The sequence below is a fragment of the Netta rufina genome (assembly GCF_964035555.1).
Source record: "Netta rufina genome assembly, chromosome: 7".
Taxonomy (NCBI): Eukaryota; Metazoa; Chordata; class Aves; order Anseriformes; family Anatidae; genus Netta; species Netta rufina.
In genome coordinates, this window is record NC_140130.1 from 8,220,773 (window position 1) to 8,236,420 (window position 15,648).

General features: G+C 43.1%; 1 protein-coding gene across 24 annotated transcripts in view; it reads right to left on the reverse strand.

Moving 5' to 3' along the window:
- Positions 1–15,648, reverse strand: part of SGMS1 (sphingomyelin synthase 1) — an 86,885-nt gene that overhangs the window by 25,766 nt on the left and 45,471 nt on the right. The window contains exon 4 of one of the 24 annotated variants that reach the window (XM_084290453.1): positions 7,867–7,957. The exons of the other annotated variants lie outside the window; for them this stretch is intronic. The gene's annotated coding sequence lies outside the window, so the exon portion shown is untranslated. The remainder of the gene's footprint in view (positions 1–7,866; positions 7,958–15,648) is intronic. 24 annotated transcript variants of the gene reach the window in all.

The window sequence follows — 15,648 nt, forward strand, 5'->3', positions numbered from 1 at the left end:
CAGCATCGAACCCAAAAAAACAAAACATGCAACCTTCCTCCCTAAAATGCTAAGCGTTCCTAACAACTTTAATTGTCACATATTTTAAGAACACAAAACAATGCTTAAAGACACTTTTATCAGCACTGGCAGCATGCGTGTGTGCTACAAGGTATCAGTCAAACAATTGCCAAGACAACCAGCTTGAAAGTACTGAAGGAGGTTCAAGGTCCACAAAACACGCATATTTTTTTCAAATGAACTTTTCAGCATATTGTCAAAGTTACAAGCAACTCCAGTCACCAAAAAGGAACACAGAGAGAAGAAAAATAAGAAATTTGCATCTTATTATCTAACTGTTCTGGAAATCATATTTCAACAGACTGAAAGCCTCAGAAGTAAGTTCCTCCTGCAGACACTGAATTACCTCTCTCTTTCCCCGTCGCAGCACCACACTAGGGGTATAGGAAACACGGCTGCATCACGTTTTCCTAATATCTTCACAGAGATGTCCATTAGCTACCCAGCAATTACAGTTGTGACCCCAAGGAGTGCCTCAGGCAGGGTGGTCCTCAGCACCCTTCTGCAGGCAGCGACTCTGCTCCCTGCCACACCAGACATTGAGATGGGCTTTGCACTTCTACAGTGATGGCTGCCTAGCAGATTCACACGCTGACCTGGGAAGCTTTGAATGCTTCAGTAACATCAGTTCTAAAAGTCATCTGGAATTGCAGCCAGACAAGGGAAGAGAACCTATACTCTGAGTAGTGGCTAAATACTAGCAGCTGGTATTAATTTCATGGGAATCATACATTACAAAACAGCATTTAATGAGAGCAGTATTTAAGCTCAGACTTGCTCACCCCACCCAAACAGATCAGCACCAACAGCAGCCAAACTGCTCCAAAGCAGCTTGAAACAGAGAGCCAAGCTTCTTCTACAGTTGGTTCACGCTTCACAAAGAGAACTGATTAAAAATACCCAAGGCAGATCATTCTCGAGATGGTCAGTCATACAATACCTTCCTCCTGCCACAGAAAGGATGGAGGGATCAGGTCCAGACTGCTGTGATCAGCCACTAGCATGAGGGTGCACCCACTAAAGGATTTTGCTAACTAGGCTAAATGTTTTAAATTGAGCCAAAAGAAGGCAAACTGAGCTGCTTGCTATCAAGCCTATGATAAAATAGGCTTCAACATGTCTATGATAAAATAGGCTTCAACAGGCCTATGATAAAATAGGCCTCAACAACCTGCCTCCTTTCATTAAATTGTGCATTCGGAGGGAAGAGTTAACATCTCACAGCACAGCACTAGACATAATGTCACTTTCATGAACCGCTGCCACCTAAGTGCCTCCGGACTACATCACAGCGTACATGCTTTACCAAGCTGGCAGCTGTAGCTCCCCGAGATTTGCTGTCCAGTGCTCTCCACCTGTGCACTGCTTGCAGTGAACAAATCCAATCGCTTGGACAATTTCAGTTGGTTTAGAAACTGAAAAGCTGCATCCACCCTTGAAAAGAACAAACTCAGCATTCCTTGCTGGCTGTGCGGAAGTAGATGTGAATTAACCATGTAATCAATTAAGGGATGCCTGTCACTCTGAGAGGATCATTGCAGAAACAGTGCTTGCCTGCAAAAAACAAGCCTGGACTTCACAGCCCAGAAGAGACCCTCTATTACAAATTAGCAGGAAGCACATAAGGAGAACAAGACCTGCAAAACTACAGCAGCAAAAGAACAGCAGAAACCCAGGAAGATGAACCCAAATAACTGACAGTGAAAGAGACGAAAGGAAGGGAGAGGAGGAAGAATTTGTAGTCACACAGATGCCATAGCTTTCTGCAGGCAGACAGATGAGGCTCAGATTAGAAAGGTATTAACGAAAGCAAGGCTGTAACACCAGCAAGGTGCAGCCCGAAGACAGAAGAATGAGGGGATGCTCCCCACTCCCAGGCAGGTCGGTGCCTACTGCAAAGCTGCAGCTCCACTGACTTGTGGGAAAGGAAGGAAGATGACAAGTAAAGAGGGGTACAGTTGGAAACAGCCTCAGCAACAAAGATCAATAGCAGAAGAGATAAAGCATTAGCCGTGTTGGAAAGAGCAACACTCCTTCTTCAGCAGCAAGATACAAAAGGCTGAGTGGAATAAGCCCCTCACTCAGGTGAACAATCGGAGGATGCACTCAGTAGAGATGTCCAACAGCATCCAATGGCATTTTAAAAAGAGGTCATTAAAAAAAAAAAAATAATCTCCCATGCAGAAAGGTGATGAAAATTCACGAGCAGTCCTCTGGCACTGCCAGTGCTTCTCATGTACGGCTTGTACAGACCTTTCAAAAGCTGATCAGGCTACTAATGAAAAAAAATATACTGCTTTGGAAGTGATAAGATCAGGTACTGTAAAGTCTTCATACCAAGAGATATTAAACTGTCACAGTAATTTGCATCTGGGGTTTGTTCAAGGCTTGGTGGTTGTTTTTTTTTTGGTTTGGGTGGTTTTTATGGGGGTGAGGGTGGAGCTGCACTTGCGAAGATTGCACAGAACATAAGTGCATACAAAATTTGCTTTTAAAAGCAAGTATATTATCTATCCTTAGGCACTCCAAAACCTCCACTGGCTCCAAAAATACCTACATTCACAAACACTTAATGTGGGCAAGAGGATGAAAGTATCACAGCATAAATCCTGATGAAATATGCATACCAACCCAAGTTGTACCACAACAGCATTGAAAAAAAAGAAAAAAAAAGTCTTACTACAGGTTTTATTTCACATCACCAGTGAAACAATGAAGGTACTTGATTTGATTCTGAGAAAAAACAGTGCCAATCTGAATCATTCCTTGGCAGCCAAATTACAAAATCCTGGCAGCATCTCAGAGTCAGAGTAAAGGGTAACACCAACAAAAGCAGGATGGCACCTCTGGGCTCACCGTTCAACGCATCGGTGCACAGTCACTCACAGCAATGGCCCAAGAATAAAACACCATCTTCCACTGAGTACAGGCGAACAGCAAACATAACAGACGGCACATGAACCACACCAGTTAATTCGCAGCACGGGCACGCAACTGATCTTGTCTCACATGTAAGATGTGCCGTGCACAGCACCATGCAAGTCAAGAGTTAAGGGCAATCACTGATCCCTGGCCATGAAAGCCAGCAGCTACAGCAGACCACGAGGATATAGCACTCTGTCTGAGATGGATTTCTTGCCCTGCCCAGAGGGCACAACGAGATGTACAGGAGATGGGTTGTGAAGAGCAGCACTAAAGGCTCTCCTCGTTTTCTGGATGAGTAATGAGGAAGGATAATGTTTAGAAAGCGTCAGAAGATCCTGGGAAAATGTGGCATGACTAGCATGGAGGAGAGCACCATCGAATAGAGCACAGTGTCAGGACAAGATCAGGAAACTTGTATTTCACTGCTTCAATAAAAGTCTGTTTTTACCAAGTAACCAACTTCCTTGCGCTCTTAGTTAAGTAAGTTATGAAGAGCAGGCAAAGATGTAAAATATAAATGGCTACACTTACATAAGTAGTAGGCACTGTTATTGTAGATGCTGCGCAGATCATTGATGACAACGGGACTTATGTCCCCTAACAGAGGGCACAAACCTCAGGGTCAGTTAGCAGGTAAGGGAGTTTTATACTAACAACTGTTGCATTTGGATTCACCTTCATGATCCACACTGAAAGAGATACACGAGAAATTGCAGAAATCTCCCTGCTTCAGATACTATTCAGAGGCACAGCAGCTTTAAAACTACGGGTGGTTGGCATCTCCCAGATCTCTCATGAAAACTAACTGCATCTCTACTTAGAAACAGCCTTTCACCTTCAAAGTTAAAACATGGGCTAACAGTGTTTTCAGATCTTCTTTTTACCACTCCGTATTTGCAAAGCAGACTTTGAGGTGGCTTTTAACTGGCAGCCAGACAAAGGAGTTCAGGACGAAGACAATGCGAAGCTGTACGAGCAGCTTGTCTGGGACAGGACACAATGTACAAAGATCCAAGCCATCAGCGTGCAAGTCTTTAAGGGACCCCATGCTACTCTTTCCCTCCATACAGGGCTATAAAGAACAGCAGGGCCCTGCTGCAGCTCCAGAAATAGCAGGCCTGCCCAAAGCATGGGGAAAACCCCAAGCCACACAATCAGCCTGTGGCTGCCTCCTCCCTCATTATTCACAGGCTCAACAGAACTGAAAGTCATCTTCATACCCTAAGAGATTTCTGAGTATGTGTTTTCATATGGAGTGCCAAAAAAAAAAAAAAAAAAGAAAAAAGAAAAAAAAGAAAACCCCAACTTTTGCTTACCTACTTTGAAAGGGAATTCTAAACAGGAACTCCTCCTATTTCAAAACATGCTTCAAAGCTTTACATAGAGTCAGATTTTTTGGTACAGACCCATGGTTCATCAGAAGAGCAAACTGTACTGCATTACAGTGGAATCTAACAAAATCAGGAAGACAGTATCCATCCTAAACTGAGCCCTAAACAAAGCGTGTGCTCATGCCCACCGTAGATTTTTCCTAATTTTTCTTTGAATCAACAGTAGCATCCACTCATTCTTCCCTTCTTTCCCCTTCCTCTGCAGCTTGTTTCAGATCTAGGTGTCATTACCTCCCCAAGTGAGCAGCCCACGCTCCAGATTAAAGGTCAATAGGCTTGTGAGAAATAAGATAAAACTAGGACAACGCAGAACCATCACCTAAGAGAAGAGGCAGAATATTTTAGACAACTTTGTGACCAACAGTAAAAACAGCCCAGCCTCGCAATTCTCAGCCAACACCACCAGCCACCTCCTCCTTCCCACCGTTCAAGGGTTTTCAAAAGAAGAAGAACCAACCTGAAAGCATCTTGAGCACTGTAAATAAATTATGTCCCTGTTCATCAATTAGCTCAGACTGCATTGAAGTGAAAGCCACAGCAGGCTCTGTAATCACTCAGCATAAACTCCTCTGACATCACTCCTGCACTGATAGTTTAATTATGCCCACGAAGACTGTTACAGAACATTAAACATCAACAAAAGTCTTAGCCTGCGTTACTTTTTTTCACATATAAATCTAATTCTGAGTGGATTTAGTTTCAAGTAACCTGGAATTATTGGATCAGTTCTTTTCCCACCTTTCCCTCACCAGTAGAAAAAAAGCAGGCTACTGCATACCCAGAAAGTGTTTGCAAATAGTCCCTTTGCTAAAGGGACAGAGTTTTATTATACAGGGAGCTATATTTTTTTCAATTAAATATATTTATGGTTTGGGAGAGGGTTGTTTATGTAAGCTTTGTAGCTCAGAAAGCAGAACAGGGGCAAAGTGTTCTCCTGTGCTGTGAGGAATTACTCTAGCCTCCCTGGAAAAGCTTTTTCATTTAACTAAAATCCATTCCCTTGCAAACAGTCGGAGCTTCAAAAAGCATAAGCTGTGCAAGAAGAACCATGAAAACAAAGAAACTCTAATGCAGCTGAAAGTTGCTTTGAGTTCTTGTTTTGAATTTGCAAGATTATTTCCTCTTCAATGCTTACCAGGACCAGAGATACCCGCATCATCTGAAGCAGCCCCCCGTTCCTGTGTTAGAACAGTTGCAGAGGGAGAAGTTTCTTGAGGCTTGCCCAAGTCAGATCTTTGCTATTCTAACCTAAATACTGTACAAACACATGCAGAGGGCTGAACAATGCCATGATTTTGCTAAGGATTTAGGCAGGGTGTGACTAGTTTTGAACAGACAAGCCAATGTCCCCAAAGAAAAGCACATGTCTGGAATTAAAAGAAAAGAAAAGAAAAAAAAACACAATTGAAAACACAGGAGTTAGAAATTATTAAAAAAAAAGATTAAGAAATTGAAATCAAAGAGGCACCAAAACTAAGTAGCTGGTGTGATCTTCCTAGTAAATCCTCCTCATCTGGACTGCTTAATACCACTAATCTCAAAGCTTTCTTGCTATAAATAAACTGGGTTTAACTGAGTTAAACTTCCCAGTTTTTAAAAAGTAACTAACTATAACAATATCAACATCATTACCGATAAAAAAAATTGTTTGCCTGCTAAAGGGATCCTTCCAATTTACAAGAAAAAAAAATTGTACGTATTGCTAGAACCAAGTAATTTTTACTGCTGGTTATGAGAAGCTGCCCACTATCAAGGGAGAAAGCATCCTTAATCATTTTGAAGTTTAACTGATAACTAAACACTTGTCTCTAGAACTCACCTAGAGGCTTAAAGAGTAACTTCAGTTCTTAGAATTCACTTTTGAACACAGAACTGCAATTTGACTCGATACAGAATTTCATTATGCTCCAGAGAAAGGCTTTTGTCTACTGCCATATGTAAAAGGCCTCCTGAAAAGAGTAAGTGCTATTTTTCTTCAAGTCATTTGCCCAGGCAAAGTGCTATGCTACAGGTTTTCTTGTCTAAATATTACATAGCTAAGTATTACCTAGTTATGTTGAAATAAATGCTGTTTTTTGCCCATGTCACGTGCAGGGAGCACTTGATGCAGCACACTTGCTGAACCAAGCACCTGAATTGCCCCTGAATATCTCCTTAATTTGGCACATCACAGGGCATTTCATGGGTTATTAAGACCTGGCTGGGAGTGCTACAACAGCAGGAACTCTGCTGAACCAAAGAGCAGCTTGAGAAACCACACTATTCTCAAGACCAACACAGACTAAAACAAAGAAGCAACTAACAACAACAAAAACACACACCAAAAGAAAGCATCAGAAAACAAACTTTCTAGCAAAGAAAACTGTTAGACTGGCTTTTGCCCCCAGTTCAGGGAAGGCAGTGCAAAATATATCCAGACAAAGTTATGAGAACCAGAGATAACTGCAAGGACGAGTAATAAACAAAGAGTGAAGAGCTGCCGACGTAATGGCTGCTTCCTAAAAAGCAATGCTTAAGAAGTATGCAATCTACAACACACAATATACTTACCATGGGATAGTCTGCTGATTAGCTTCCACCCAACACTTCACATAACTAATGCAAAATAAAGGCTCTTAAAAGTATGATACCAAGCAAAGCACATTTAGTAAACGATATTAAAGCCCCAGCACTTTTCATGTGTTTTAAAAGCTACTCAGATAAACCAACCCCCCCCTCCGTGAACTATTGGAACACGAAGACTTCAAACAGCAAAGTAAATCTCTGTAAGACTTTGCTCTTAACTTGCATCAACTATTCTGAATGAGCTCGGCCCCAGCTCGAAGCAGCAGCATGCACCCTGTAGCTCTGATTTTACACCAAGCTGACCTTACCAATGCAAAGCATTCGAGCTGCTCACCTGAACTCAGGTTACCTGTTCCAGCAGAGCTAAACAATCCTCCTCTTGCAGGCAACCAGATCTCCCCCCCCCCCCACGTTGTGCTTGTGTGATTGCATGGTGGAAAACTCCTTTTTTCCTGGCTCGGTTTGCTGCTGGGCGAGGCAGCTCAGCAGGCTCACTGCACAGTCACACAAGCAGAAGCAAGCCCTTTCGGTGGCAGCAGTGAGTTGTTGGAGCAGCTCGGCTCTGCATTACATATGTTGAAACCATAGCTCAAGTTTCCTAACCTTCCTTTCTATTTTTAACTGGAGTCATTTCGCCAAGCCTCTCCGCCATGCAGGCAGCTGCAGAGAGCATCTGGAGACAACTGAGCACTCCATCAGGCCAGTTTTCCTGGCAAACTTTTACTATGGCCCTGCAGCAAGCACACAAGGGGCAGTGGATATGCTCTCAAGTGCTGCCTCAAAACACACAGCTCAAGATAGCAGAAACCGGGCTTTCTTCCCTTCCCCTGTCTTCCAGGTCCCCTGTCCAAGACAGCTGTTACTGAACACAGTAACAGTGTGACTGAGTAACACTGAGTAACTGAGTGTTATTGAGTGTGGCTACCTGCTTATCCAAAGGACTTATCGAAGCACTCTCCTGGCCTCCTGCTGCAGCTCACATAAACCAGATGAAATCCCAATGGGCACCTCTTGTCCTTAAAAGTCAAAGGAGAAAGGTGCGTGTATTAATTCAGAGGTGCTGGAGACTCGCTTGGCAGGGGGACATGTGAACGCGTGGCAAAGAGGAGAGCAAGGGACTTTTCTCCTTTGTGAAGCAGCTCCTAAGGCAGCCACAGTCCCAGCAAGGAGGTAACCCTAGGTTTGAATTTATCTCCTCCTCCAAGCAGCTGGTATTACATCCAACACACACAAACAGTGACCCCTGAATTCTCCCCTCATGTGGTGGGACAGCTTTAAAAAGACCTGCTTTAGAAGGACAGCGTGCAGCCACCCCATAAAGTTAGCCAAGCAAAAAGGCACTTTCCTGTGCAGCAAGAGCAGTTTTGAACCTTTGCAGCTGAAGGCAAGCCGGGATACAGAGCACAGGCTGTGCAAAGCTTTTAGCCATGTGGAACAGCATGGAGCAGGCTTTTTGCTTTGGGTTGTTTTTAAGTGAGGCCCAGGTTTCTGAGCTGGTCTTTGAGAAGTCTTATTAGGGCCAGGTGGAGAAAAGTGGAAATCTCCTTGTACAACCAGACTGATCTAGCGTGAGAAAGCTAGGTTGTGAGTTCAACACCTGGAAGGGACACAGCTTGGGAGTGTGAGGAAAAACTACCATGTCAATGCAGGGAGCTTCAGAGCTTAGTTGTGAGCTTGCAGTCCTGCTTTTGAATGCAGGCAACGAGAGCAGATTAAGTCCTTCCTGAACTAAACCCTCTTTCTTTCGTTCTAGCAGCTGCAAACATCACAAAGGAGGCTACTTTTACTCTCCTCCACATAATGTGTTTTCATATGTTACATACTGCCCATACTTCAAGTTATTTGATCAAAATAAGCTTACTGGAAATGTGATCAACCAGATTTAAAGCAAATACAGACAAAACATAATAGATAAGTAGTAACAAATGCGTTGAAGAAATCTTTCTTAAATGCCTGCAAAACAGAAGTCAGACAAGACTCTGGTGTAGAGTTAAGCATGACAAGGCACAGCATCTTCACAGCACAAAGTAATACATTCAAATCACAGTCCACCGGGTTTCCAGGAAACAAAGCCACTCATCAAATCAGCTGATCAGCCATTAGCCCATTTAAAATTAAACTTCATTAATGAGTTACAGTACTTACGGGCAGCTGAGTAATGCCACTGCGGCAGAAGCTGATTGGATTCATCAGCTGCCGTGGAGCTGCTCTTGCCAGAGGGGAGAAACCCTGCCATGAGCACAGCAGCCCACTTCCAGGCCAGTGGGTTCAAGAACCTGTTCCCCACTATCCACAACAGCAACAGGCACAGAGCACTTGGCTGTTTGTGGATAACCACGCATCTTTGATACCGTTTGCTGCAAAACTCTTCATGGCCTCAAGCTATTTCAACAAACAGGGAGTGAAACACTGACTTCTCTCTACACCCAAACCTATAGAGCGCTAATTTCTTGCTCAGGGGCCTTAAAAGCATTGCCCACCTATGGCTCTCACAGCACAACTGCAATGGATGAACTAATCTGGCTGAGAAGCCTGGAATGCTGTGGTTCCACCTCCCACCCCGTCTCCCTCTCCTGGTATCAGCTTGAGATGCTCCCACAGGCAAGGGCTGGATTCTGCATGCAGAGGGGAGGAGGTTTCTCTCCCATACTTAACTCCACAGCACCAGTACAGAAGACGTGCCAGCAAGCAACCCACAAGCTAAATAAAGAACTGCAAATAACTTCGCTTACCTCCTGGAATAAGGGAATTTTAGGGATCAGAAACCTCTTCAGCAGCATTTACTGGGACCTTTTGTTAATGATTCACTTGACAGTGCTTTAAGCTGGTATTTGGTAAGACCATGTTTTGTCATCGCCTGCCTTCCTGCCTCAGTCTGCACAACCAAATCAACCCCACAAATGAAGCAGGCACAGCATCACTTGAGGTTTTTACCAGAAAAGAGTGCCTCAGAACTTGCTTATTCCATCCTAGCTTAAAGGTACAGTGTATATGTCTGTATGTGTGTGTGTGTGTGTGTGTGTGTATATATGCACACTAAAAAAAAAAAAAAAAATCAATGCCTGGAGTACCTGTTCAGTGTGTAAACACATTTATACACACACAGACGAACTACTCCAGGCACAGTGTTTTAGTTTCTTTCTCAAAAGCCAAGTTCAAAGAAAAACGTTCAATTCATCACTATAAACCTATTAGAAAGCTTACCGATTAAACCTCTCCATCAAAAAGAGGTTTGAGATGAGAAGGGGCGGTTGTGTCAAAAACATGAATAGGATCATCCACCGCAGAAAGGCTCGGTATCCATTTAAGACACAGCTTATGGACTGCTGGCTGACAGATAGCACGAAACCTGCCCTCCTCCATGCTGCCACCATGCTCCACTTGCGGCTACCCAGCAGCAGGAGCACCACAGGCATCTGGGCTGCCAGGCATGGGGAGCCCCGCACCGCCTCGCCTCCAAGTCATTTTGCTAAAGACCCAAGAAATTCCTCTGCCAACTCAAAGGAGTCAGCGCTGGGAGGAAGGATTCCTTTCCCAATATATACCAGATGTTAAGCCCTACCCTTGAAAAAAAAAAAAAAAAAAAAAAAAGCTCCTACTACTTTGTTAAAGCAAAGCAACCAGAAACCCACAGCCCATCAGTTCTTTTCCCTAACAAATGCTACAATGCCTTCACCATCAGCTCATATAAAGCCCAAAGCAGCCCACAGGTTTGTCACTAATCTTCAGACTCCAGTGAGGAAAGGGACTGCGAGAAGGTTCTGGTGAAGGACTCTGAACATCAACCTACATTTTCAAAAAGGCATCAGGATGCCTTGCTTCCAGCAGTCCTTTAGTAATTTAGTACCAAAGCACTCCACAGATCCATCTGCCCAACCTCGTCCCACTTCCTTAGAGGGATTCTGAGTGGAATTACCTGCAGGCTTCTTAGATTAAATCCTATCAGCACCAGTTCTGTAAATTTCTCCCACTGAGCATACATGAGACGAATCCAAGGACTAATTAGAAGACACAGTCCAGGCCACGTTGTCTAAGTGACACCCACGTCTACCTTGGGCCAACACACACCTAATGGGACAGAGGCCAACGTAATAAATCACTTCTGACAAAAAATGCGCTCATATTTGACAAAAATGCTCTTTATTACTCCTGTAGATCCTATCTGTGCATGTTTAATTTTCCTGGCAGCCCACAGCTGTACAGGTTCAGAGACCTGAGGGCACATAGCAAAGCCAGCCCTGTTTTCCCATGAATGAGGTTGGGCCAGAGGGAAAAGAGAGGACAGTCTGGCAAGTATTGCAAGTAATTAAAAGTGAGCTTTGGGAACACCTTTTATACATGTTTAATCCTTACACATTTAAATAGTGTATGTGTCCAGGCAGATACAGCTTAATACCATGTGCAGCCCTAAACAAATAAAAAGAAATACACTTAATGAACTTTTCCAAAGTACTTGCAAAGGGAGGTGGGGGGTGTTGTTTTTTTTTAAAAAAAAAAAAAAATTTTTTTTCTTTTCCCCTCTCCTATACACTTTGGCCAGGACATATTTAGGCAAAGGACTAAAACAGAGGACAGCCTGAAGTGGTTACACCATTTTCCTTCTATAGGACTACACATCTGTGAGTAATGTTTTCAGTTAAAGCAGCTGTTGCTCTGCTTTACCTCTACCTTCCCACACTGTGCTTCAAGACAAGGACAATGATCACTATAAAAATGCCTGAAGATAGACAGCCACAGAGTATGGGGCTACTTGCTTCTTTTCTAATCAGCACGCAACATGTGTTACAGAACGCTTGATTTGAGGTTGATTGCTGACACTTCAAAGAAATAATTACTACCAAGTTTCAGCACTGATGTTTCTTCATAATACAATTAGTACGTGCACTGGCTAGAGAGCATCCTTTCAGAAGCTTTGACAAGGAAAGCCCTTCCTTGGCCCAAAAGGTTATATCTGCCCAAGTCTTAAAAGCAAAAAGTCAGAGTAAGATTATATTGATGTGGGATGAGCGTGCTGATGACCACCACACCACTTGAAATACAAGGAATCTGCAAGCTTACAGAAGTGTGACATTCATCATCATGGAGCTACCTCCAGCTGAGCTGAAGGGAACAAAAAGCAGAGCTGTAACAATGCTTTTGTGCAAAAACAGGAAAGGAAGACTGAGTAGCCTAACCCAGAGATAAGAAGAGAAACAAAAACAAAACCTAAAAAAAGCAACTGAAAAAAATGAAGTAGCTTTACCTTCTCACACCTCTGAAGGAAGGTAAGTCATAGAACAGGCAACAGTTTTTAAAGCAAAGCATTCCTCTCCCCTTAAATTGCTAAACAGCACTCCTTCCAAAGCAGAGCTTTAATGAAGGAGCTACACTCTTGCCTTTTCAGGAAGCGTTTTACATGGCCCAGCATGATGGCACATTTCTTGCTGGCTGCCGATGGCTGATACCAGCACAATGCAAAAGCTGGTGTGAGTTCAAAGCCTAATTCCTTATTTCTAGGATCAACACCTACTAAAGGTCACATTCAGATCACTACACTTAGACAATATAAATCCCTACATTCACCACACATACTCCACAGAGAAAGTATCCCAAAAACCTTTTAAGCACTCTTTCCCCCCTTGAGTAATCCGATTCTGGTCACTGATGTAACATATCAGCAAAAACATGCCATACGACCATTAAAAGAAAACAACCAACCAAACAGCTCTGTTTGCTTCAAAACACTTAAAAGTGAGTCCTCACGTTATTGTTGAATGCACTGTTTTAATGATTTGGAACATAAAGCCCATCCACTTCAAGACAAAGCTTTTTGCTTTTAACTACTGTGTGACTAGGTGCTTATTTGAAATGAAGTACCAACTACTGCACTGAATTACTGATTGCTATGAGAACCAAATCCCCTCCTTCATTCAGCATTTAGTATCACGATATGCTGAACAACCTACACCACTTTAAAATTGGTGTTTACTACTCCACTTCAACACTTTCACCTTCAAATGAAGTGACCTAGTTTATAGTAAACTCACTGTGCAATCCATAACACAGATCTCTCCAGAATTGCTGTGAATGCAACAAGTCTTGTGTCCTCAACCTTATTACTTCTTCTAGCTCCGAGCTGTTTTTTAAACCACTTTTCCTACACTGAAATGCCTTTGTAAAGAAAATACAGAGTTGAGGATGTGGGTAAGTTTTTAACAGCTTTAACGGATGATCTTTCAGCACATTTGCTTTATGACCCAGAACTGAAGCATGTTTTATTAATATGGTCAAATCCTCATCTCTAGAAGCAATCTGTTCTGGCCATCAGTTTTCCACCCTTCTGAGGGTTTTCAACCAGTGGATGTGTGTATTTCTGTTTGATATAATGTGATCTTAAACAGGTCTGTAGCAAAAAAAAAAAAAAAAGCGTAGTGGACAATAAAAAAACACACTAAACTCAGTAGTAAATATGATATAGAGGAAAACCCAAGACTATTTCTTCTGTATTAAGGCATTAACAGCCATTACATCTTCTGTGTGCAAAGCAGCTGGGTGGACATTTGCTTTTGAAACTGAAGAAATCTCATTAAATTTACCTTAATGGGGTTCTGATATACACTAGAAGCATTAATAAATACTTAAAATTCTATTAAGTCAACCTTTTAAACTAACTTCCAGAAATGCTGGGTTAAGTATTTAGGCGTATCAGACACCAAGGGTGTTCCTGGAATTCTGTGAAACCCTCATCAGCTCCAGCAACTGAGTTTCCAGAGAGGAACACTGTGTCATTCGTGTGACTCACAGACCAACGTCCAGAGGAAAACACATTTCTGTTTAGTTTTTTTTTTTTATTATTATTTATTTATTAAAAAAAAAAAAAAAGCCACTACCTGCTTTTAGGCCAAACCATGATACCCAAACAAGAAATCTTTCCTCCAAAGGAGCCAATTTCAGCCTCCTTGAATACGTGTGGAAGAGCAAAGGTTTATTTTAAAATCACTAGCAAAAACGACGATTACACACAGCCTGCCAGCAAACCAGAGTCATCTGAAAACTCAGCTGAAAGCCTCCCGTGCTGCTCCTCTTTCAGAAGTACATAAGGAAATCTGTCACGCTTTTGTATTTTAACACGTGATTGTACTTTGACCCTATGCCAGTTTTGCAACCTCCTGATGCTGCAGCTGGCCGATCTGTTCCGGGCAGCTCCCGGCTCACCCCCTGCACCCAGCCCTGCACACAGTCACGGGACTCCAATGAATTGCTACAGCTCTGGGAAATCACAAGTGCCCCAGCACCCTGTGTGCTCCCTGTGCCTGCCAGCTGTAAAAAGGTTTGCAGAAACACCAACAGGATCTGCATGATACCAGAGGAGGTCCTCCAGGAGATGAGACTTTTCACTGCAAATGAAGCCAGTACATCGTCCCAGCTGTGCAAACAGCCTGGATCTCGCTCAAGCCTCATCTAACTGGAAGTATCTTTGCGGACATGTTCATCCCATGTGAAACACCACGGTCACATGTTAGACTGTCAGTGAAACACCTTTATTTTCTGAGGTGGCTCTGCCATTAGGCACTGGAACGGTGTGGTGGAGTGCAACTCCCAGAGCCGCTTTGGAAGGCGAGCCAAGCAAGCCAAGGTGGCACACCGTGTTCCTGCCATTCGTCTTCACATCAGAGGTGCATGAAGAGGCACCTGGCTCAACGCAAGCGTTCAATACCAACGCTGTTGTGTTGCAACCCAGGAGAGTGAAGCTTTCAGTAAAGTGACACAGGACAAGCTGCTCTTTTCAAACTCCCCACTGCAACCAGCATTTTTCACGTGGCAGGCAGTTTTCCACACGTGGCTCTGTCCCACATCCAGCTGCAGTGTTCCCTGCCTATGGAGTGCCACTCCTTTTCCCTATCCACATACTCTTTTCTTCTCAGAAGTATCATTATCCAGGTGTGTCCAAATCCTTTGGCTAAGGAAGTCATCACCTAAGAACATTAAGTTGGTTGTAGCTCTTCTAAAACCAAAATTTCAACCCAAGGGCCTATGCTTATAGGCACGCCAAATTTTGTGTGCCTAAACCAAAAGAGCATTTCTTCACCAAATACCATTACAGGACACGGACAGATCTTTCCACAAAGAGTTCATTCTTTTGTTATTTACCCTACATCTTGCTACAACAGTGCTGCTTTTGTACACCTGTAGTCTGACAGATAGCAGGTGCTCTGACTTCTTTAAAGCCTTGGACAGAGCAAGTATATACTGCTTGCCTGCTTCGAAACATGGCATATAACAATGAATGTCAGCTGCTGCTGCCATCCAAGGGAGAAATAACGAGCCTTTCAGAAAAACACCCTCACTGATGTAAAGCAAGGCTGGCTGAATATAGCTAGTCACTAATTTATTATGCATAAACAGAGACAATGTGTCCATACTTGGGCTTATGCAGAGCGTTGCAAGGCAAATGATTTTCCTTTCAGAAAATAAAGGAGTTCATACTGAAAGCACATTTCATTAATGCACAGAACCGCCAGATTGTCAGCCTGCCGCCCAGCGATCCCTTTTTTTTTTTTTGTAGCAGTGAGATTTGAAACAGTACTAATGCTGATCTCCACACAAAGAAGGAGCAGAGAAGTGAGAGAGGAATATTTCATTTCTTCCCATTTCTTCTGTTCTTCAGCAGCAGAACTTCACCCTTCCACAAATACCAACTTCACACTCTGCAGATGCTATCTCTTGC